Source organism: Erinaceus europaeus, chromosome 3 (assembly GCF_950295315.1).
Source record: "Erinaceus europaeus chromosome 3, mEriEur2.1, whole genome shotgun sequence".
In the NCBI taxonomy this organism is placed as follows: Eukaryota; Metazoa; Chordata; class Mammalia; order Eulipotyphla; family Erinaceidae; genus Erinaceus; species Erinaceus europaeus.
The window spans coordinates 179,525,135-179,547,448 of NC_080164.1; the positions used below are offsets into that span (position 1 = coordinate 179,525,135).

Sequence of the window (22,314 nt, forward strand, 5' to 3'; positions counted from 1 at the left end):
AAACATTTGTCAAATTACAAATAAAACATTTCCAGGTATTTCCATGTTTGAACCAGCAGTGACCTTGACAACATAAATATGAAAGACATCCTACCTGAATTTACCTGAAGGGTGACACATGAGAGAGTGAAGGAAAGAGCAGGAGATTCTATCATTTATCCATGCCACTGCTATGCATTTTTCAGACCTTCTTGGTTTCTTGCCTGGATAGTACCAATAGCCTTGTAACTGGTCTCACTCCACCTTCATTCTCTGTACCATTCAGAATGTGATCTTCCCAATCCTTTTCCAACTAGTGTCTTTTGTAATTCTGTGGGAGTTCCCAGTGACTATAGAATGATGGCTATTCAAGGAACTCCCTAGAGTAACAGACATCCCCTTCCCCATCTGCACTTGAAATATGCTACTTGTACACCTCCTACAGAATGCAAGGTTCACTGCTCAAAAGTTGAGTTTGGGCAAGAAAAGCATATTTCCAGGTGCAGGTAGACTGAAAAGATGGAAGGCTCATGTCTCAAAAAGATCATCTTACCCTAAAATTAAAGCTTATATAAAGAATGAATAAGAGTAGTTAATTAGGGAGGAGAGGCAGTGCCACACTCAGCCCAAGTACCCGGGTTCAAGCCCCCAACCCTCACCTGTAGAGGGGACACTTCGAGTGTGGTAAAGCAGGTTTGCAGATATCTATCGTTCTCTCTGTCTATCTATCTATCTATCTATCTATCTATCTATATCTATCTCCCTCTTCCCTCTCAAGTTCTTTCTGTCCTTTCCAATAAATTGGGAAAACAAATGGTCACCAGGAGCAGTGGATTCATACTGCTGGCACTTAGTCCCAGTGATAACCCTGAAGGAAATAAAAAGATGGTCAGCCTCTAAAATTTCTCTGGTGGAGCTCAGTGTTTCACTGTCATTTGTTCTTCCCCATCCATCTTTGACTGCCTGATAACTAAATGCCACTCTATCCTTCCAGTCAGACAGGCTGAGGCCTCTAACCAATCCTAAACAAACACGTCAGGTGGCGAGTCCAATTGCAGGCACGAGAGGGCACCCTATAAGATATGGCCACAAATGTATAGTGAAGACTGTATGGCTTCTCAGCCTATATGGTGGGGCAGCAATGAGGAAGTCGGGGAAGAACCATTGGCTTGGAAATCCCTGGGGCTCCACTTTAGGTCCATGGGGCCGAGGGAGGACTTATCTACTGCCTCTCCCCAGGAGGGGACTCAGAGTCAACTCCCTCAGGTCACTGGGGAGCCAAATGGGCGGGTTCCTTCCAGACCATGGTCCCTTCCCACAACAAAACAACACACAATGTGCAGAAATAGTCTTTATTACTTACCAGATAAGATGAAGGCCAAATGGGAGATGAGAGATCATGGAACAACTCCATAAGGAGCCCCCTATCTAATTTTCTGATGCCTGCCCACTTTCACAGCCAACTCGTCCCTTCTCTTACTCATCAGCCTTGGCCAACACAGCTCATGCTCTCCTCTGAAACTCTTAACACTTGTTGCTGCTGTCTTCTGCCTGAATTTTATTTCACTCTTAGCTATGTCCACACCATGATGGATTCGGTGAAAGGATACCTCCACAACTCTTCCCAAGCACCTCTGAATAGTTTGTGCTTCTTCCTCTTCACCCCCTCACCCTCTGTCACAGTCTCTTTAGAGTCTGTGCATCCTGACTCCCAGGGGTACTGTTGACTCCGAACTTGAGTGAGACTTCCTGGTGTTCTGTGACATGGTGGCACTAGGCCTTGCACCTCAATCAGGTGTCTGTTTCTGTCTCCCATACCTATCATGGCCCCTTTAGTAAACTTTCCACTAAGCCACCATGATCAAATATCTTTTGCAGAGACTCCTTCCTCTGCTTGGGAATCTTAAAGTTCTCTTATAGATGTACACATCCTTTTTAACCAATTTATTCCAACCAACTAAATTAAATCCTTTTGACAATCCTCTGTCCCTGGATTGGGATTAATTCATTTTTCCAGTCATTCTCAACTTCAACTTTGCCTGAGTGCATATCACAGATTTCCATGCTGCCCAACAAGGACCAACAACAGCATCCCCCACTTAACTCAACTTACAAAATTCTATTCTGATCAGCATTCCAGACCTTGGCTCACTGATGACTATTCAGTCACCTAGTAAGTACTTGAAAAGAACTTTGAACCTACATCCCTTTTTGATCAACATTAGCTCCTTAGAGTAGAATCACAGTATCTATTTTTTAACTTTTATTTGTTCAAGTCATTAATTTGTACACAATAACTACTCAGTAATTTCTGGTGGATGTATTTGTAAATGAATGAATAATCTGAACAAAGAAATGGTATTTGTCTTAATTTCAGAGACATACAAGCATAAAATAATAAGCAAAACATAAACAAAAAGTTTAATGTCTTATTTATACACCATTCTGTTGATTTTATTATTGTATTAGGATGTGGGCAAAGTCATGACATATTTTTCTATGCTTTTCTCTTTTTCTCTACACTTTTTAAAATTTTTTTAATATTTATTTATTTTCCCTTTTGTTGTCCTTATTGTTTTATTGTTGTAGTTATTGTTGTTGTTATTGATGTCGTTGTAGTTGGATAGGACAGAGAGAAATGGAGAAAGGAGGGGAAGACAAAAGGGGGAGAGAAAGATAGACACTTGCAGACCTGCTTCACCACTTGTGAAGCGACTCCCCTGCAGGTGGGGAGCTGGGGACTCGAACCGGGATCCTTACCCAGATCCTTATGCTTTGTACCATGTGCACTTAACCTGCTGCGCTACCACCCGACTCACCTCCACACTTTTTTTATTAGTGATTTAATATTGACTTGCAAAATTACAAGATAACAGGGGTACAACTCCACACTGTTTCCACCACCAGAGTTCTGAATTCCCTATTTCTCCACTGAAGCTACAGCAGTTCTCCTAATGTTACAGATATGGGTTAACTATTATTTCTAGAACTATCTGTCTATACTTGCATATATTTGCCCTTTTTTTTAGGACCCATTTTTCTCACTTTCCAAGTCACACATATACCTATTACTACATCCAAATGTCCCTTCCTTTGTCCTCTTCTCTCTGGGTCCTAATAGAGTTCGAGTTCATAACCCTGTACTCACCTTCCCCCTATCGTTTCTCCACCACTGGCAATATGGACCAAAATTCTTTTTGCGGTGCAGAAGGTGTTGAGTCTGATTTCTGTAATTTTGTCTTTGCTGGACATGGATATTGGCAGATTGATCCATATGCCCAGTCTATTTCTATCTTTCCCCAGTGGGGTAGGGCTCTGGGGAGGTGAGGCTCCAGAACACATTGCCGAGGTCATTTGCCTTGGGAAGTGAGGATGGTGTCATGGTAGCATCTGCAAATTGGTGGCTGAAATGAAGCAAGATATAAAGCAGGACAAAATGATTCATGAACAGGCAGTAAAAAGCAGGAGTATGGTGTCCGGGCAGTAGAGCAGCGGGTTAAGCACACATAGTGCAAAACGCAAGGACGGTTATAAGGATCCTGGTTCCAGCCCCCTGCTCCCCACTTGCAGGGGAGTCACTTCACAAATGGTGAAGCAGGTCTGCAGGTCTATCTTTCTCTCCCCCTCTGTGTCTTCCCCTCCTCTCTCCATTTCTCTCTGTTCTATCCAACAACCAACCAACAACAGTAATAACCACAACAAGGCTACAACAATAAGGGCAACAAAAGGGGGGGGGGTGGCCTCCAAGAGCAGTATATTCACGGTGCAGGCACTGAGCCCAGCAATAACCCTGGAGTCAAAAAAAAAAAAAAAAAAAGCAGGAGTAGAGTCGATGAGAATAGGGACCTTAGGATGGAGGGAAGTTAGAAAGTCCACTTCAGACACGTTTCTAGGAGCCCACGACTATCCTAGTTTTTGCTTGAGTTTGATAGCTAACATGGAGTTGGATAAAAATATTGTCTGAGAAGATGGTGTCAGAGTAGAGAAAAGGGCTAGAAAGTTGGGCTAAGGCCTAGAGTAGCTCCCATTCTATGAATAAAATTAGCTGTTTATCCCATCCACTTGACCCAGGGTTCATATATATTTATATTGATCATAGAAGCCTGTGTAACCTTGTATGGAAAAATGCATCATGACTTTTCTGACAACTCAACACATTGCCTACCACCATGAGAGGATTTGCTTACCAGGAACCTGGAAGAACTAATCATTTAAGTGTCCATTTTGGAATCTATCATCAATAGACATTATTAACATGGAGCAACTCCACGATGGATCCCATTGTGATCCTCCTCAGTCTGAGTGCTACAGACTCTCACTTTGTTTCAGAGACATGAAGATGCTGAATCTCCGAAAGTCGTATGTTTACACAGTGAGATTTTTTAAAAAAGATGAAATCTTGCTTTTTTGCAATGACATGTATAGCTCTTGAAGGAATTAGGTTCAATGAAATAAATCAGATAGAGAAAGGCAAATACTGGTATGATTTCACTCATGTGGAAGATAAACAGAGCAAATGAGAAACAAAGAAAAGGAAAACCTTAAAAGCCTTGGAACAGAGTGTCAGTATCAGAGGTAAAGGACACTGGACACTGGTCAGACAGGTCAAGGGGCTGTTTTTATTTATTTATTTTTTGCTTGTTTGTCCATTTGTTGGTTGGAAACTCAACTTCCAGTTGATATCTGTATACATGCAATACGATGTATACAGATATCAAACATAAAACACTGCACAACTACAATATACACAGTTCTTAAAGAGCAGATAAACCACTGGAGAGGAGAGGCTGGAAAGAATGGGGAGGAAGAAGGTGATTTGGCTCAGATCTTGACTACAGAAGTACTTTTTTTTCTGCTCCCAACCTTTGTCCTGCCACAACTTCAAGGCTGCCATTTTCTTGGTCAGCCCATTGTCCTAGAGAATCAACAAGAATTTTTGTTTTGTAACTCATTAACCAACTTCCCATAAAGCAATTATAAAAAAGGCCAGAAAGAAATCATAGGGGTTATACAAGAGACTTTGATGCCTGAATCTCCAAAGTCCCAGATTTTATCTCCACATCACAATAAGCCAGAGTTGAGCACTGCTCTGCTTAAGAGAAAAACAAATAAAAGGCCTTTGGTACCCCAGTGAGTGGCTCTGAGGATGAAGTATTGAACTCTCAAGCCTGAGGTCCTGAGTTTGATCATCAGCATTGATTGCACATGAAGGATGCTCTCTCTCTCTCTCTCCCTCTCTCTATCTCTCATAAAGTGTGGGGTTTTTTTTAATGAATGTTCTGTTCTAAAACCTCAAATAACTGAGTGAAATCACTTGTCTCTTGCTCTGTACTTCACACCCACCTAGGTGATTACAGTTGGTTGAGAGGCCTGCCCTTGGATCTTTGGTCAAATTTCAGATCCAGAGTGCCCTCTGCCCCTCCTGTCTGCCATATTCCATCTCTCATCATAAATCTATTCTTCTGGCCTTTTAATCACTCTTGCTGCAGTGTTCTAAACCAGCTCCAGAGCAATCAATCAATTAATAAATGTTTACAATGTGCTTTAAAAGGTTAAAGAACCATGCAAAAGGACTACATACAACAGAAGCAGGGCACTGCAGAGAAACGCCTGTCTAAGAAGGGCTGTACATGCACAGTAGTCCCACCAAGTGGATTGATTCATTTCTCCTTTGGTATTTCTCTTAGTTCTTAGAAGCACAAACAAATCACATTTCTTGAAGATATTTTTCTTTCACAGTGAGAGAGATTGCATCTAGATATGAGAGGTTTCGGGCGGATCAAAAAAAAAAGGGAAAACATGATCAACAAAAGAAGGCTGTGGAGTTTTTGTTCAAGGTGAAAACTCAGGAAAACAGACAAATAAAAAGAGAGGGCTCTCAAATTGAAGCCAATGATAGCAAATCAATGTCAACTCTCACTCAAGTAGCAATTGTCATACCAATAACCATTGTTTTGAAAGAAAGTGGCTCATAAGCTTTGCCTTCATGGCTCCTTGGGTCTGATCCCTGGCACTGAATTACTATAAGAAAGATTTATTCACTGATACTTAAATAGCATTTTCTAACTTGTAAAAGACAGTTTTCACCCTTTTATTTAAAAATAAATAAAATTCCCATTATAAAAAGTGAGGAAACAGGCTGGGGGTCTGGATCGATCAGCCAACACTCATGTCCAGAGGAGAAGCAATTACAGAAGCCAGACCTCTCACCTTCTGCACCCTATGAAGATCTTTGGTCCATGCTCCTAGGGGGATAAAAAGTAGGGAAGCTTCCAATGGAGGGGATGGAACATGGAACTCTGGTGGGAGGGACTGTTTGAAATTGCACTCCTGTTACTCTACAATCTTGTTATTATTAAATCATTATTATTAATTATCATTATTATTATTATCATTATTAAATCACTAATAAAGTTTTTTTAAGTGAGGGGAAATAAAGAACAAGAAAATAAAACTGAAAACAGAACAGTGTTCTGGTCTCCCTTTCTCACTTTGTCTCTCATAAACATGAACTAAAAGCTGGCTAGGAAGATAGTTCCACATCACAAGAAAAGAACTGCTTCCCTCCAACCCAGAGGTCCCAGGATAAGTTCCAGGCTAGTTGTATGCTAGAGCGGTGTTGTGTTCTTGTCTTCTTCAATCACTCTCATTCTTTCCCCCTCTGTCTTCCCATCCTCTCTTGATTTCTCTCTGCCCTATCCAACAACAATGACAACAACAACAATAATAGCAACAACAAGAGGGGGGGAAATAGCCTCCAGGAGCAGTGGATTCACAGTGCAGGCACCAAGTCCCAGCAATAACCCTAGAGGCAAAACAAAACAAAAAAATATATATATATACAGATAGATAGATGGATAGATAGATAGATATTCTTTAAAATAACATAAATCCCTATCCTTCCTAGCCTGTAGAGTTTACATTCTCATTCGAACTTCATTCTGAAGATGAGGAAAATGATGCTCAAATAACTCATAATTCATTCATAGGGAAAATACTATGTGAGGCAAGCAGGATTGTACCCAAAGGCTCCCACTGTAATTTCTCTCTGTGATGAATCCTCAGGTCTCCTTAATGCTTTCACACAGTCTCTGACACTAGACCTGCTGCCTTCTGGTTCCACAGCCCTGGGGCTTCTGCAGACGCCCTCTTTCTGGGACAATGTTAACCCTGTGAATTTCCATCTGATTCTAGGAGGCCATCCGCAGCACTGACCCAAATCCTTCAGACTCCCAGGTCACTCAATTAGTGACAGCTATTAGAAAGAAGTCTTCACAAACAACTTGGAAGTCCAGCCAGAGTCCAGACAGCAGGTAAGATTCAAGATGGGAAAGAGAAGAACATGCACTGCATGCCGACAGAGGTAGAAAAATAAGAAGTAGGGGCCAGGTGGTACATCTAGTTGAGCACACATGTTACCAAACATAAGGACCTGGGTTCAAGCCCCTAGTTCCCACCTTCAGGGAGGGGAACTTCATGAGTGGGGAAGCAGAGTTGCAGGTGTCTCCTTTTTTCTCTCTCTCCCTCTCTACCCCTCTTCCCCTCGTAATTTCCCTCTGTCCTACCAAATAATAATAATAGGACATTTTTTAATTTTTAAAGAAAAATAAAAATGTATACCATGTGCTGCATATGAGAATGCTGGGCTAGCATCTCAGGCAGGAGACCAGGAACTCATGGAGGCATGGTAATACAATCCTTTATTGATGTGGGAGCCCCAGAGTCAGGTGTGAGCATGGTGGGTTAAGCCACATGGCGCCAAATCACAATGGCCACCTCTCACTCTGCATGCCAGCCCTTTTCCAGGTCAGGACATGGGAGAGAAAAGAGGAGAGGAAGAAGAAGAAAGCATAACCAGGAACAGAAGTGGGCTTCATAGGAAGTGGCAAGTCATGAAAGGAGATTGGCTGGGAAATGGGGTGGAGAAAAGAGAAAGCGGGAAGGTAGAAAGCTCCCGTAACAACTGTTGCGAAGGTTTTACCCAGTGGGATTAATTAATACCCTGCAGGCAGGGCGGGTCTCAGGCAAAACAATGATTATGTAAATAGACCATAGTGTCAGCAGTGGAGGATGGAGCAGAGCAGGGGGTGGGGGTGGGGGGGCTGCCCGACTTGAAAAGAAAAAGTCATGGCCTATGGAGACAACACAGTAGTTGTGTAAAAGACTTTCATGCCTGAGGCGCCAAAGTCCCAGGTTCATTCCCCAGCACCACCATCAGCCAGAACTGAGCAGTATTCCGGTTGCTTTCCAGTTGTATATATTTTTCTCTGTTTCTCTCTGTCATTAAGAATAAGTAAATTTTTATAAAACATTGATTCTAAAAAGAGAGAGGGAAAGTCATGAAACAAACAGGGAACAATGAATAGATAGGTTTGGTTAACCCCATTTTTTTAATGGGATGCTCAGTGCCTTTAAGTACCATCAGCATGAAGGAAAAAAAGGAAAAAAGAAAGAGAAAAAGAGAGAGAGAAAGAGAAAGAAAGAAGCAAAGATCAGTTTATTCCTCACACCAACTGCATGAGCAGGAAAGGCAGACAGATTTCCTCATTGCAGAGAGGAGAACTAAGGTTTACCACTGTTAAGTCACTTACCCAAGGTCACAGGCTGGTAAGCAAAAGACCTGGGATTCAAGTCAATATTTTTCTGTCTCCACATCCAGAGTGTCCTCTGCTCAAAGCATTCAGAGTAAATGGGGAAGTTTCTCTATGCCCCAGAGTGTGGATCTTCTGAAAAGATCTGATTAATAGCCAACAGTTTTCATAATCTCTGTCCCCACCTCCAACTTGAAACCAAGCAGAGAAAATCCAGTATGAGCACAGATCAATCACTGGGTTCTCTGCTCCTGGTCAGCCCACCTAAGCTTCCCCCTTCTCACTCCCAGCATCCCATCCAGTTACATCTGCTCCCCCCTCCCAGCCTCCCATCCAATTACATCTGCTCCCCCCTCCCCACCATGCAAGTGCTTCCACTTTCCTGCCAACCTTGAATCTCTTCCCAAATGCCTGTGAGGGTAACTGGCTCCTTTTCTATACAGCAAGCTGTTACTTATACTCTTTTTGAATGCCTCCCCCACCGCTTTGGCTGATTTCTAGAATTTTGAGTCATAAAATTTAAACCCTAATCCGGGACTTGCACACATTCTTTGTGTGATATTGAATAACTCATTTCGCCTGCTTAAAAATAAAAAGAAAGAAGGGGGCTGGGTGGTAGTGCACAGGGTTAAATGCACATAATATAGAGAGAAAGAAAGAAGGAAAGAAAGAGAGGGAAAGAGAGAAAAAGAAAGAAAGAAAGGAAGGAAGGAAGGAAGGAAGGAAGGAAGGAAGGAAGAAGGAAGGAAGGAAGGAAGGAAGGAAGAGAGAAAGGAAACTTTATAAAGAGACAGCGGCCTTACCTATAAGCATCTAATAGTCAACATACAATCTAAGGGGAAAATTAGTTCCAAGTTAGAAGTATGTGTGCAAAGGACAAAGACAGCTGTCAATAAGTGATAGGATACATATGGATTATACAAGTTAGCAGTTACCTAGAACTGACCAAATGGTGATCTTTGTTCTCTCTGACTAGTATTAATATCATTATTAGGAGGGAAATGAAATAATTACTTATAGGAATGAAAAAAGGAAAATACCTTTCCCTTAAATTCACAAATTTCTTCCTGTCTGAGGAAAACTATTAGCAACTCATTTAAAAATATGTTCTAGTTAGAACACAAGCAAAGGTGCCAAGGCAGCTCCATTTATAGTGGAGCAGAACTGTGGTGTTCCTACTGTCCCTTCTTCTTTTCCCGTTATCAAATAGATAAAGAAGAGAAGGAGGAAGAGGAAGGAGAGAAGGAAGGCAGGAGGGAGGGACAAGAGGAAGAGAAGGTGAAAATTTGGCCCATGAAACTGTGCCGTATTCTGCACACAAGAGATTCAAGAGGCCTCTGGTTCTGTCACCTGAAGCCTATGTGTGTGTGCGTGCATGTGTGTCCATCCTTCTTTCTTGTTTTTCTTTTCTTTCCTTCCTCCACCACCCCCCATCACCAGAGCACTGTTCAGCTCTGGTTTATGACGGTGCCTCAGGATTGAGACCTTGGAGCCTCAGGCATGAAGGTTTTTTGCATAACAATTGTACTACCTCTAGCCACTTGCTTCTGCATTTAAAATTTAAAAAATATGGGGATTGGGAGTCGGGCTGTAGCGCAGCGGGTTAAGCACAGGTGGCACAAAGCACAAGGACCGGCATAAGGATCCCGGTTCGAACCCCGGCTCCCCACCTGCAGGGGAGGCGGTAAAGCAGGTCTGCAGGTGTCTGTCTTTCCTCCTCTCTGTCTTCCCCTCCTCTCTCCATTTCTCTCTGTCCTATCCAACAACAACAACAACAATAATAACTACAACAATAAAACAACAAGGGCAACAAAAGGGAATAAATAAATAAAATAAATATTTAAAATATATATATATATATGTGTGTGTGGGGAAAGGGGCAGAGATAAAGTCTAAAGTCTTAAGAGTTTTAGCCTTCGATTTTTTGTGTGTTCAGACTCATTAGAGTTTCTATCTGCTATTGAATGGTGTGCATTTCTCTGAGAGACAGCTACCAGATATTTCACTCATGCATGAAGTATGAGGAATCGCGAACATACTTGTTTAAACAAGTTGTAAACTGTCTAAGACTTTGTGAGAACCGTTGGTGCTTCTCTTTGGGGAGCAGGAGGTGGGGGGAGCACAGAACTGTGGTGATTCATGCAGTCCCTGGAACTGTACCCCTGTGATCTTATGATCTTGTAAAACAATTATTAAATCATTCATAAAAGTACTTTAAAAGGTTAAAAATATGCGCTCTAGTCATTTATTTTAAAATGCAGTTCCATAAATGGTTCATCTGTTAAAGCAATACGTCAATGGGTTCTGATTCAAACCTTGACTCAAACCCATTTGAGCTTCATCTAGTTTGTTTGGTGAATGCTTAGACCTTGCACAGGGGTTGGGGAGAGAGCATAATGATTATGCAAAAGACTTTCCTGCCTGAGGCTCTGTGGTTTCAGGTTTAATCCCCAGCATACAGAAGCCACTGTTGAGCAGTGCTCTGGTCTTATCTATCATCTTTCTATCGCTCATGAAAATAAATAAAAGATTAAAAATTTTTCATAAATGACTTACTGATGAATATTTATATTTTTAAATTTGCTTACGGTATAACAAATAAAACATAATTTTATAGAAGTCTCCCTAAGAAGTAACTCATTGGATGCTGTGATGAATATTTTCAAACTTTTACTGTCCATGGGGAGTCTACAGAAATCTTTATACAAATTCTTATCATGTCAACTATTGAAATCAACTTCTAACTCTGTGCAAACTATGGAAGTTATCCTAGGAAACTGGAATTCTGCATGACGGGCACATAACTATGGTGGTTGGTAGACTGAGTCAGAAATAGAACATATACATGTACAGATGTGAATTATACCCCTAAAAATCTTATTTTTCCCTAAAATCTTATTATAAACAGGAGCTAAATCAATAAAAATCACCTTCTAAAGTCATAGATTTTATTTGTCAAGATAACAATAGGTGAATATTTACTTAGAATTTTAAGCCTTAATCCAAATGCTATGTGACATGAAAGCAAGTTTACATTATAAAATCCAGGATACTTCTGATTTCTCCTCTATATTCAAATTGTCAATGCACTGGACAGGGCTAGGGCAATAGTTATGGAAATGATTTTTATACCAGAAGCTCTGAGCTTCCAGGTTCAGTCTCCAGCACCACCATAAACCAGAGCTGAACTGTGGTCTGGTTTAAAAAAAAAAAAAAAAAAAAAAGGAAAGAGGAAAAGGAAAAGAAAGGAGAGGGAAAGGTAGGAAAGTGAAGGAAAGGGGAGGGGAGGGGAGTGAATGGGAGAGGAAGGGAGGGGGTGGAGGGGAGAGGAAAGGAAAGGAAAGGAGAGGAGAGGAGAGGAGAGGAGAGGAGAGGAGAGGAGAGGAGAGGAGAGGAGAGGAGAGGAGAGGAGAGGAGAGGAGAGGAGAGGAGAGGAAAGGAAAGGAAAGGAAAGGAAAGGAAAGGAAAGGAAAGGAAAGGAAAGGAAAGGAAAGGAAAGGAAAGGAAAGGAAAGGAAAGAGAAGGAAAGGAAAGGGAAGGAAAGGAAAGGAAAGGAAAGGAAAGGAAAGGAAAGGAAAGGAAAGGAAAGGAAAGGAAAGGAAAGGAAAGGAAAGGAAAGGAAAGGAAAGGAAAGGAAAGGAAAGGAAAGGAAAGGAAAGGAAAGGAAAGGAAAGGAAAGGGGAAAGGGAAAGGGAAAGGGAAAGGGGAGGGGAGGGGAGGGGAGGGGAGGGGAGGGGAGGGGAGGGGAGGGGAGGGGAGGGGAGGGGAGGGGAGGGAAGGGAAGGGAAGGGAAGGGAAGGGAAGGGAAGGGAAGGGAAGGGAAGGGAAGGGAAGGGAAGGGAAGGGAAGGGAAGGGAAGGGAAGGGAAGGGAAGGGAAGGGAAGGGAAGGGAAAGGAAGAGAAGGGGGAAAAAAAAGTACTGGAAGACCTAGTTTCCCAGTCTGAAATATACCTCTGACTATCTCAGTAAACTCCAGAAAGCAGCATCACATCTCTGGATCCCAATTCCTTTCGTTGTAGGCTATCTATAGGGCTCATTTCAAGACTGAGGGGAAAAACTTTATCTCCTTTCAGCCACTAAACTGCAAATGCTATTATGACACCATCATGACTTCCCTGGGCATAGAACCTTGCCTCTGAAGTCTCACCTCCACTGGAAACTTTTCTATTCTTTATCTCTCTGGGAGTATGAATCTAAATTCTTTAAGGGGTGCAAAAGGTGAGAGTTCTGGCTTCTGTAAATGCTTCTCCAATGGATATGGATGTTGGCAGGTGGATCTATACCCCCAGTTTGTTTCTATCTTTCTCTAGTGGGGTAGGGCTCTGGAGAGGTGAGACTTACCCCACTGATTTGATCTAGGACCCATATTCAGCACAGGAGCCTGTGTAACCTCGGCATCCCTGTAGGTCTGAGCTTTTATTCTGTGGTCTTAGCTAGAACACTCCGGACACACTTTACATTAGCACTAGAATCAGAGTGACCAGCTTGAATCATGTTTCTGCCCAACTGTTCATGTCTCTATAAAACGGGACTAATAGGACCTACCTTAGCTAAGAAGTGTTATCATACATGTCTATTACCTAAACAAGACTCAGTAAAAAGGCAACTGCCAATTACCAGTACTTAAAGCAGGCTTACACAGTACTAGGCACATATGAAGTGCCTACCTGATTCTTAGAAAACTCCATGAGGTAGATACTGCTACTGTCCTTGTTTTATAGATAGGAATAATCTGAGGTCTAGGCAGTTGAACAAAGTTCAAGATGACACAGGTAAGGAGGTGGCAAAGTGGGGTCTTGAACTCAAGAAGTTTGGTTCTTGTTCTGTTGCTGGTACCTACCATACTGCCTCTGATAATAACAGAAAACCACCCGCTGATTTTCTTTCTTATTTAAAAATATATATTTTATATACTTTATTTTTGAAAGAGATGAAGAGAGAGAAAAAAAAAAGCCCACCAGAACACTGCTCAACTCTGGCTTATAGTGGTGCATGGGGATTGAATTTAGCTGGGTCTTTGTTCTCTGAATGGCTGAACAATGTCTTCTCTTAGTGTTATCAGGCATTGTTCTCTCTGTTGACAGTACTAGCAAAGTATTGTTCTGCTTGGAAACACCAACCGGATGGATAGAAGTCTTCCCAACATTCCATTTTGAATTTAATGTTGCTTGAGGTGGACCTTATTTAAATTGCACCAGCTTAGGCTTCCTTCCGGACAGGTGGTAGAAATTGTGTGGAATATGTATAGAGCAATATTTGAGAATGATAAAAAAAGATGTTTAGCCTTGCAGTGACCAGAACAGGTTGTTATTTCTCATCAGAATCCACAATAATATGCATCTTAAATATCTGAGAATTCTCATTTCAAAAATAAGTGATACAAATATTTCCCAGAAGGGGCCAGGAACACATTGTAAGCTCATCCAATAACAAATATCAACATAAATTAGTAATGATGAAATAAAGCAAACTACCATGTGCATTTTGTAATTATGAAGAGTGGCATGTGAAACACAGAGCAAGCAACAGACCACCCTGAGAACACATAAGAAATCATCTTCCTTCCAGGGGCCAGGCGGTGGTGCACCTGGTTGAGCACACGTTACAATGTACAAGGACCCCGGTTCAAGCCGCTGGTCCCCACCTACAGATGGAAAGCTTTACGAGTCGTGAAACAGGAGGGCAGGTGTCTCTCTGTCTCTCTCCTTTGCTCTCTCCCTCTCATCCCTCAGCTTCTCTCTGTTTCTAACTATCCACTAATAAATAAATAAATAAATAAATAAATAAATAGAAAGGATTAAAGCAGAATGAACTACTAATCATCTTTCCAGAATACAGTGGGAGTGTCAGCCACCTGTATGCAGCCAGCCATGGGAGTTTTGTGAGGATAATAACTTTTTTTTCATTTAAAATTTTATTTTATTTATTTATTTTTAATATTTTTATTTATTTAAAAAAGGAGACATTAACAAAACCATAGTATAAGAGAGGTAAAACACCACACAATTCCCACCACCAGAACTCAGTATCCCATCCCCTCCCCTGATAGCTTTCTTATTCTTTAACCCTCTGGGAGTATGTGCCCATGGTCATTATGGGATGCAAAAGGTACAAGGTCTGGCTTCTGTAATTGCTTCCCCACTGAACATGGGCGTTGATTGGTCGATCCATACTCCCAGCCTGCCTCTCTTTTTCCCTAGTGGGGAAGGGCTCTGGGGAAGCAGAGCTCCAGGACACACTGGTGGGGTTGTCTGTCCAGGGAAGTATGGTCTGCATCATGTTAGCATCTGGAACCTGGTGACTGAAAAGAGAGTTAACATACAAAGCCAAACAAATTGTTGATCAATCATGGACCTAAAGGCTGGAATAGTGCAGATGAAGTGTTGGGGGTCTTCCATTTTGTAGATAGCTAGTAGGCATATTTTAGTTGTATTTCAAAGGGCCTGTAGCTATACTAATTTTTTTTTCCCTCTGAACCTGAAATCTGAAATGCAGGTGGATCCAAGTTATTGTATGGGGAGATGATGTCATGGCTAGGAAAGTATCAGAAAGCTGGATCAGGGAAGAGAGTAGCTCTCTAATATGGGGAAGGGGTATAAATATTGTTGACTGTAAACCCCATTGATTTGATTTGATCTGGGGCCCATATTCAGCTTAGGAGCCTATCTGCCCTCTGCATCCCTGTATATCTGAGCTCACATTCTGTGGACATGAGGAGGAACATTCCAAGCTGCCCCAGTATCAACTCATCTTCCTCAGGTGTAGCATAGATTATGTTGTCCATCCTCCCTTCGGAGGATGGAACATTCTCTACCATTGTTGATCCAAGTCTAGGGCAAGGTCCTATGAGGGCCTTACAAAGGGGTCTTTTTGTTGTTCCTGATAGAGATGACCTGTAACAATGCAGAGAGGGATTTATTTGAGGTCTAAGCCCATCATGTCTGTTTGGGAATCTCAGGACTCCCCGAATAAAGGTGATAACTTTTTTGCAAAGGTACCATTTCCAAATAAAGTCACCTTCACAGAGTAAGCATTAAGATTTCAACAGTCCTTTGTAAGGAGACACAACTCAAGCCACTTAGGACCCCTACAATTCAGTCAGAAAGACTTCAGAACAAACAACCTATTCTTTCTCAGAGATGGAACCTGTTCAAGAATCTAAGGTCATCAGTCACCTCAACTCAGGATGCCAACCCTGTCATCCCACCTTACACACACAGCCAATATTGCCCCTTTAAATATCAGTGGTTTCATTCCAAAGCAAAACATCTATCTGAAAAAGCAATGCCCGTGCTTTCGTGTTCTCCACCTTTCTGGAACTTTCTTCCTTGATGATGTCATTCTTCCACACATAAATGGAGATGATAATAATAAGAAAGTACAGAATACCCTTGGTCTCTCTCCAAGTATACCCAGCATGAAGGCAGCCATGTTCCATTTGGCCTGATTGTGGAATGAGTCCAAAGACTCTTATCAATCATACCTCGATACAGGTAAATTCTGCCTCTACTATTTATCAACTGTCTGACTATTAGTAAGACATCTAACCTTAGGTTGGGGAGGCAGCACAATGGTAGCCCATCAGATTTGCATGCGTGAGTCACCCCAGACATCTCAGGTTCAATGCCTGGATCTACTATATATACCAGACTTCAGCAGTACTCTATTCACTTCTCTCCCCCACCCATGAAAATAAATCTTTTTTAAAGGACACCTAATCTCTTTTAGCCTCAGGTTTTATAGTTAAAAAATGATGTTATTAATAGCCCAGTCATGAGATTAACATGAACACTAAAAATGACTATACAAAGTATCTAACTTGACATTTGTTATACCCTGAATTGTGTCCCTTCAAATCTATTAAACTTCTTGCACTTCAATATGTCACTGTCCTCAGAGATATGACCTTTAAAGAAGCCATGAAGTTGAAAACTGGAATGTTACATTGAGCCCTAATCTTATCTGGTTGGAGTGCATATAAGAAGAGAATTGGCGGGGGTCGGGCAGTAGCACAGTGGTTAAGCGCAGGTGGCGCAAAGCACAAGGACCGGCATAAGGATCCCGGTTCAAGGCCCCGGCTCCCCACCTGCAGGGAAATTGCTTCACAGGCGGTGAAGCAGGTTTGCAGGTGTCTATCTTTCTCTCCCATTCTCTGTGTCCCTCTCCTCTCTCCATTTCTCTCTGTTCTATCCAACAACGAAGACATCAATAACAACAACAATAAAATAACAAGGGCAACAAAAAGAGAAAATGAATAAATATTAAAAAAAAGAATTTAAAAAAAAAGAAGAGAATTGGCTTTACAACAAAACAATAAAAATTCACAAACATGGGAAACAATATTATGAGAAGGTGGGGCCAAGTGGTGGCACATCTGGTTGAGAGCACATCTTACAGTTCACAAGGACCCAGGTTCGAGTCCCCGGCCCTCAGCTGCAGGGGTAAAGTTTCACAAGTGGTGAAGCAGTAGTGAAGCAGGTCTCTCTCTCTCTCTCCCTCTCCCTCTCCCCCTCCCCCTCCCCCTCCCTCTCTATCACTCCCTTCCCCTCTCAATTTATGACTATCTCTATATAATAAATAAATAAAAACAATCATTTAAAAAAAGATTATGAGGGGATTCTAATGGTAACGCAGCAGGTTAAATGCACTCAAAGCGCAAAGACCAGAATAAGGATCCCAGTTCGAACCCCGGGCTCCCCACCTGCAGTGGAGTCACTTCACAAGTGGTGAAGTAGGTCAGCAGGTGTCTATCTTTCTCTCCCCCCTCTATCTTCCCCTGCTCTCTCTATTTCTATTTCTATTTTCTATTTCTATCTCTGTCTTATCTAACAACAACAACATCAATAACAACAATAATAACTACAACAAACAAAACAAGGGCAACAAAAGGGAATAAATAAATAAATATTTTTAAAAGATTATGAGAAAGTACTAGTCTACAAAAACAGTGGTTTGTAAATATTTTTCTCCATCCCACAGACTGGCGCTTCACTTTCTTAATAACTTTGTTGTGCCAAAAACTTTAGCTTCACACAAAGCCACATACCTATTTTTGTTTTGTTCAAGTTAGTCACACATACACACACACACACACACACACACACAAATCATTATACAAATCAATATCAAGTAGCTTTTCCCTTTGTGTTTTCTTTTAGTGGTCTCATCATCCCAGTCCTATGTTTAGGCCTTTAACCCATTTGCAGTATTATTTATACACCATGTGAGATAAGGGTCCAATTTTGTTCTTCTGCCTGGGCATAACCAGTTTTCCCATTACCATTTATTACTGAATAAACTGCTATTCTTCCACCTCCTGGTTCTTCTTCATTTTGCCAAAGATCAGTTTACCATAAATGTTTAGCTTTACTTCTGGATGCTCTATTGTGCTGTACTAATTAATATGCCAGATTGTGTACAAGTACCATATTGTTTTAACTGCTGTCATGCTTTGTTGGTCTGCTTCTAACTCTGCTTCTAAAACCCCTTCTGTTTCATTGGTTTAATCCCCCCTGCTTAACACTGTATTCTATTTACATAACCACTGTTAACTAAGCACCACCCTGCCTCCAGGGCACTGGTTTAATCCCCACTGGTTCATGATGTCTTTTTGCTCTGCCCCCTCTCCTAGTGCACCCTTATTTCCACCAGTCTTTTTTCGCTCCACCCTCTCTATGTCACATCCTGTTTCCACCCTACTTGGCAAGTATATATAAGGACAGGATTGTGATTAGAGATGGCTTAGATTGTGCTGCATTCCACATGAATAAAGAGATACTGCTTCCCAGCTCAGCCCTGAGTCCCTGGTCATCTGTCTCCCACAAGCGAAGCCAGCACGAAAATGCTTTGGTGCCTCTCCCTCTTTTCATCTCTCCTTTTTGTCTCTCTCACTTGATTTCTCAGAAAGAATAAAGAAAACTGGGCTAGAGAGACTGCTCAGTGGTTATCAAGCATGTGTAATGCTCTGGGTTCATTCCCTCAGACTGTATAAAGAGAAAAATTGGAACTTAGCTTTAGCACTGATGCAAGCTGGAAACTAGAACTTGTAGTGCACGTACCTCCTCCGATAAGTGGGAGTAATAAATACTACCCCCAAGGTGATGTCATATGAAGTGTTTTCAGGAAAGAAGTGGTGTACAATAAACTTGGCTACCACTGTTAACCTCAGGAGATAAAAATTGTCCCTCCCTTCCCTGCATAGATATAACAGATAAAGTTTTCTTTTTTATTTTTAATATTAATTTATTTATTTTCCCTTTTTGTTTTCCTGGTTTATTTTTATTTTATTTTATTATTGTTGTTGTTGTTATTGCTGTCATCATTGTTGGATAGGACAGAGAGAAATGGAGAGAGGAGGGGAAGACAGAGAGGGGGAGAGAAAGATAGACACCTGCAGACCTGCTTCACCACCTGTGAAGTGACTCCCTGAAGGTGGGGATCCAGGGGCGCTCAAACCAGCATCCTTACTCTGGTCCTTGTACTTCACGCTATGTGCACTTAACCCACTGCACTACTGCCCAACCTCCCAGATAAAGTTTTCTCACAGTGAGATAAAGTGGGGGGAAAGAAAGGAATCTCCATGCTGGGGGCACCCTCTTAGAAGAAGGAATAAGGGAGTCGGGTGGTAGTGCAGCGGGTTAAGCACAGGTGGCACAAAGAGCAAGGACCAGTGTAAAGACCCTGGTTCGAGGCCCCGGCTCCCTACCTGCAGGGGAGTTGCTTCACAGGTGGTGAAGCAGGTCTGCAGGTGTCTGTCTTTCTCTCCTCTTCTTTGCCTTCCCCATCTCTCTCCCATTTCGCTCTGTCCTATCTAACAACGACAACGACATCAGTAACAACAAGAATACAACAATAAAAACAACAAGGGCAACAAAAGGGAACAAATAAATAAATATTTTTAAAAAGAAGGAATAAAAACATAAAGGTTCACTCTTTCTTCTGCTATAAACATAATACTCAAGCTTGTCTGCAGTGTCCTTGCTCACCTTGACAGTTTCAACTACTGGCCTAGACTACGGTGTTTCTGGCTATCTAAGGTGTTCTTACCTTCCTCCTCCATCTGTCAAAATCTAAATGCCTTTCAGTGCTTAATGAAAATTTAACTTCCTTGATGAAAATTCCCACTGGGTCTCATCTGCCCTTTCTCTGCCTCATACTGGAGACTTAGACCTTCCTCAATTTGCATTCTGTGTTGCTCAGCTCAGGGACCCACTGATAAATTCTTTTTGGAATGAAGCAAAGGAAGAATATGTTGGTCATCATTTTTCCTTTGGTTAATTCTGTTTCTGTTTCTATCCGTATCATCACACCTGGTTCCCCTGCATTGCTTAACACTGTGATATATTTACATAATCATTGTTTTGTTTGAGACCCGCCCTGGTTTAATCCCCATTGGTTTAATCCCCACTCATTCATGCTTTTTTTTCCACTTCACCCCCTTATCCTACATACTACCTTTTCCACCCTACCACTTCCTTCCTGGAAAGTATAAATGCAGATTATTTTCTCAATAGACATTGGATTGCGTTCCCACTCAACCATGAGTTCCTGGTTGTCTCTCTCCCACCCTCAAAGCTAGCCTGGCAAGAATAAAGCTGCAGCATGGCATAGAGGCCGAGAAGTGTCAAAACTCTGTCTACCTAGGAAATAGCTTTACATCTGAATGTCTGGCAAAACACAAAACAGGAGACTTTTGCAAAAGTGTAAGTCCCTAATCCAATTGCATTCACAAGGATGGGAACTCTAGAAATTCCTCAAAAACATAAGTACCCTCTGGCAAAAAAAGGAGCATGCTTCCTCCTCCAGACCCCAGATCCCTCAGCCTCTCCTGAGTGAAGAGAAAGTGAATAGGGGCACTCACCCAAAAGAGTTACAAGAGTCTTTCACGGGTCTCAGAGAAACATGGCAGCCAGCTAGGAGCATCAGCCAAGCATGACTAAATAGAGGAAGAGAAAGGTATTCCTGAAGGTGAGGCGACTGAATCAGAAAAAAATATATAATAATAAACCTTAAGTTTGGTGAAAGAGTAGAATTCCTTTCTGAAGGTTCCTGAAAGCTATGTAGAGACCTTGGCCAATGGGGTAGAGTTTCTCTAATAGCATTTACCACTATGATTTTATTAACCATCATGAAAGCTTCAGTATATCAAGATATAGGAATGCAGTATGAATATGAAGTAGACAAAGACTTCTCTAGCAAACTGAGGATAAATATAGATATTACTGTTGCCATGAAATGTCAGTATCTTGGAGCAGATGTATTGGATTTAGCAGAAACAATGGTTGCATCTGCAGATAGTCTAGTTTATGAACCAACATTGTTTGATCTTTCACCACAGCAGAAAGAGTAGCAGAGGATGGATGATTCAGAGTTGATTCAGAGTAGGCTGCCAAAAAAAAATTCACTGCAAGATGTGATATTGAAAATCTCATCAGCGGCACTACTACCTAGGGAGGATGACCCACCAGAGCCCCCCATCCCCACGCCTGCGGGATCTTCAGTCATCTGTAAGTCAACAAAGTTGCAGGGAACTTCCACATAACCATAGGCAAGGCCATCCCACACCCCCGAGGCCAAGCTCACCTGGTGGCACTCGTCAACCACGAATCTTACAACTTTTTTCACAGAATAGATCACTTGTCTTTTGGAGAGCTTGTTCCAGGAATTATCAGTCCATTTGATGGAACTGAAAAAAAATATCTGTAGATCACAACCAGATGTTCTAATGTTTTATTACAATCGTTCCAACAAAACTACACACATAAAAAAATATTTCAGCAGATACCCATCAGTTTTCTGTGACATACAGGGAGCATGTCAACAACCACGCAGTGGGCAGCCATGGTGTCTCTGGCATCTTTACCAAATATGACCTCAGTTCTCTCCTGGTGATGGTAACGGAGGAGTACGTGCCCTTCTGGTAGCTTTTTGTGAGGCTCTATGGCATTGTTGGAGGCATTATCTCAACAACAGGCATGCTACACAGAACTGGAAAGTTTATAGACAAGCTCATCTGCTGTCATCTCCAACTTGGCTCCTATAGGCCTGTTAGTGCTGTCCCCTTTGAGGATGGCCACACAGACTACCACTTACCTCTTCTAGAAAACAACACACATTAGAATCTCCTGAGGGAAAGAGAGAAATGTTTTGCCTGAGACATAAAAACCTTTTTTTAATAATAAAATGTTGTGCAATAAACTCAAAGAAAAGATGAATGAGAAGCAAGAATCATACCCAGGAAGAAGAGAGAGAGAGAGAGAGCCCACAAACTGAAGTCCTTCTTGTGGTGTCTTTTTCATGTGTTCTGGAAGAAATGTGTCTGAGTGGAGACAGTGCTGTGGGGTACTGATCTGAAGAGGAACCTTCTGAAGCTGGCACACCAAAGGCCAAAACCAGACGTAACATCTGGGTGAGAAGAGGCCAAAGGCCAGCTGCTGAGCCACATCTGGAGGGAACAAGCACTGAGGAGTGCAAGTGTTCATGTCCTTAGTTTTTAAAAGATAATGATGCCCCACGCCTATGGACATCTAATCTTTGAAAAAGGTGCCCAGACTATTAAGTTGGGAAAGATGAGTCTCTTCAATAAATGGTGTTGGATAAAATGGGTTGAAACATGCAGACGAATGAAACTGAACCACTATATTTCACCAAATACAAAAGTAAATTCTAAGTGGATCAAGGACTTGGATGTTACTATCAGATACTTAGAGGAAAATATTGGCAGGACTCTTTTCTGCATAAATT

General features: G+C 41.8%; 1 pseudogene; it reads left to right on the plus strand.

Annotated features, from left to right (window-relative positions):
• Nucleotides 1–20,632: 20,632 nt before the first annotated feature.
• LOC103117977 (endoplasmic reticulum-Golgi intermediate compartment protein 2-like) lies at nucleotides 20,633–21,712 on the plus strand (annotated as a pseudogene).
• Nucleotides 21,713–22,314: the final 602 nt, after the last annotated feature.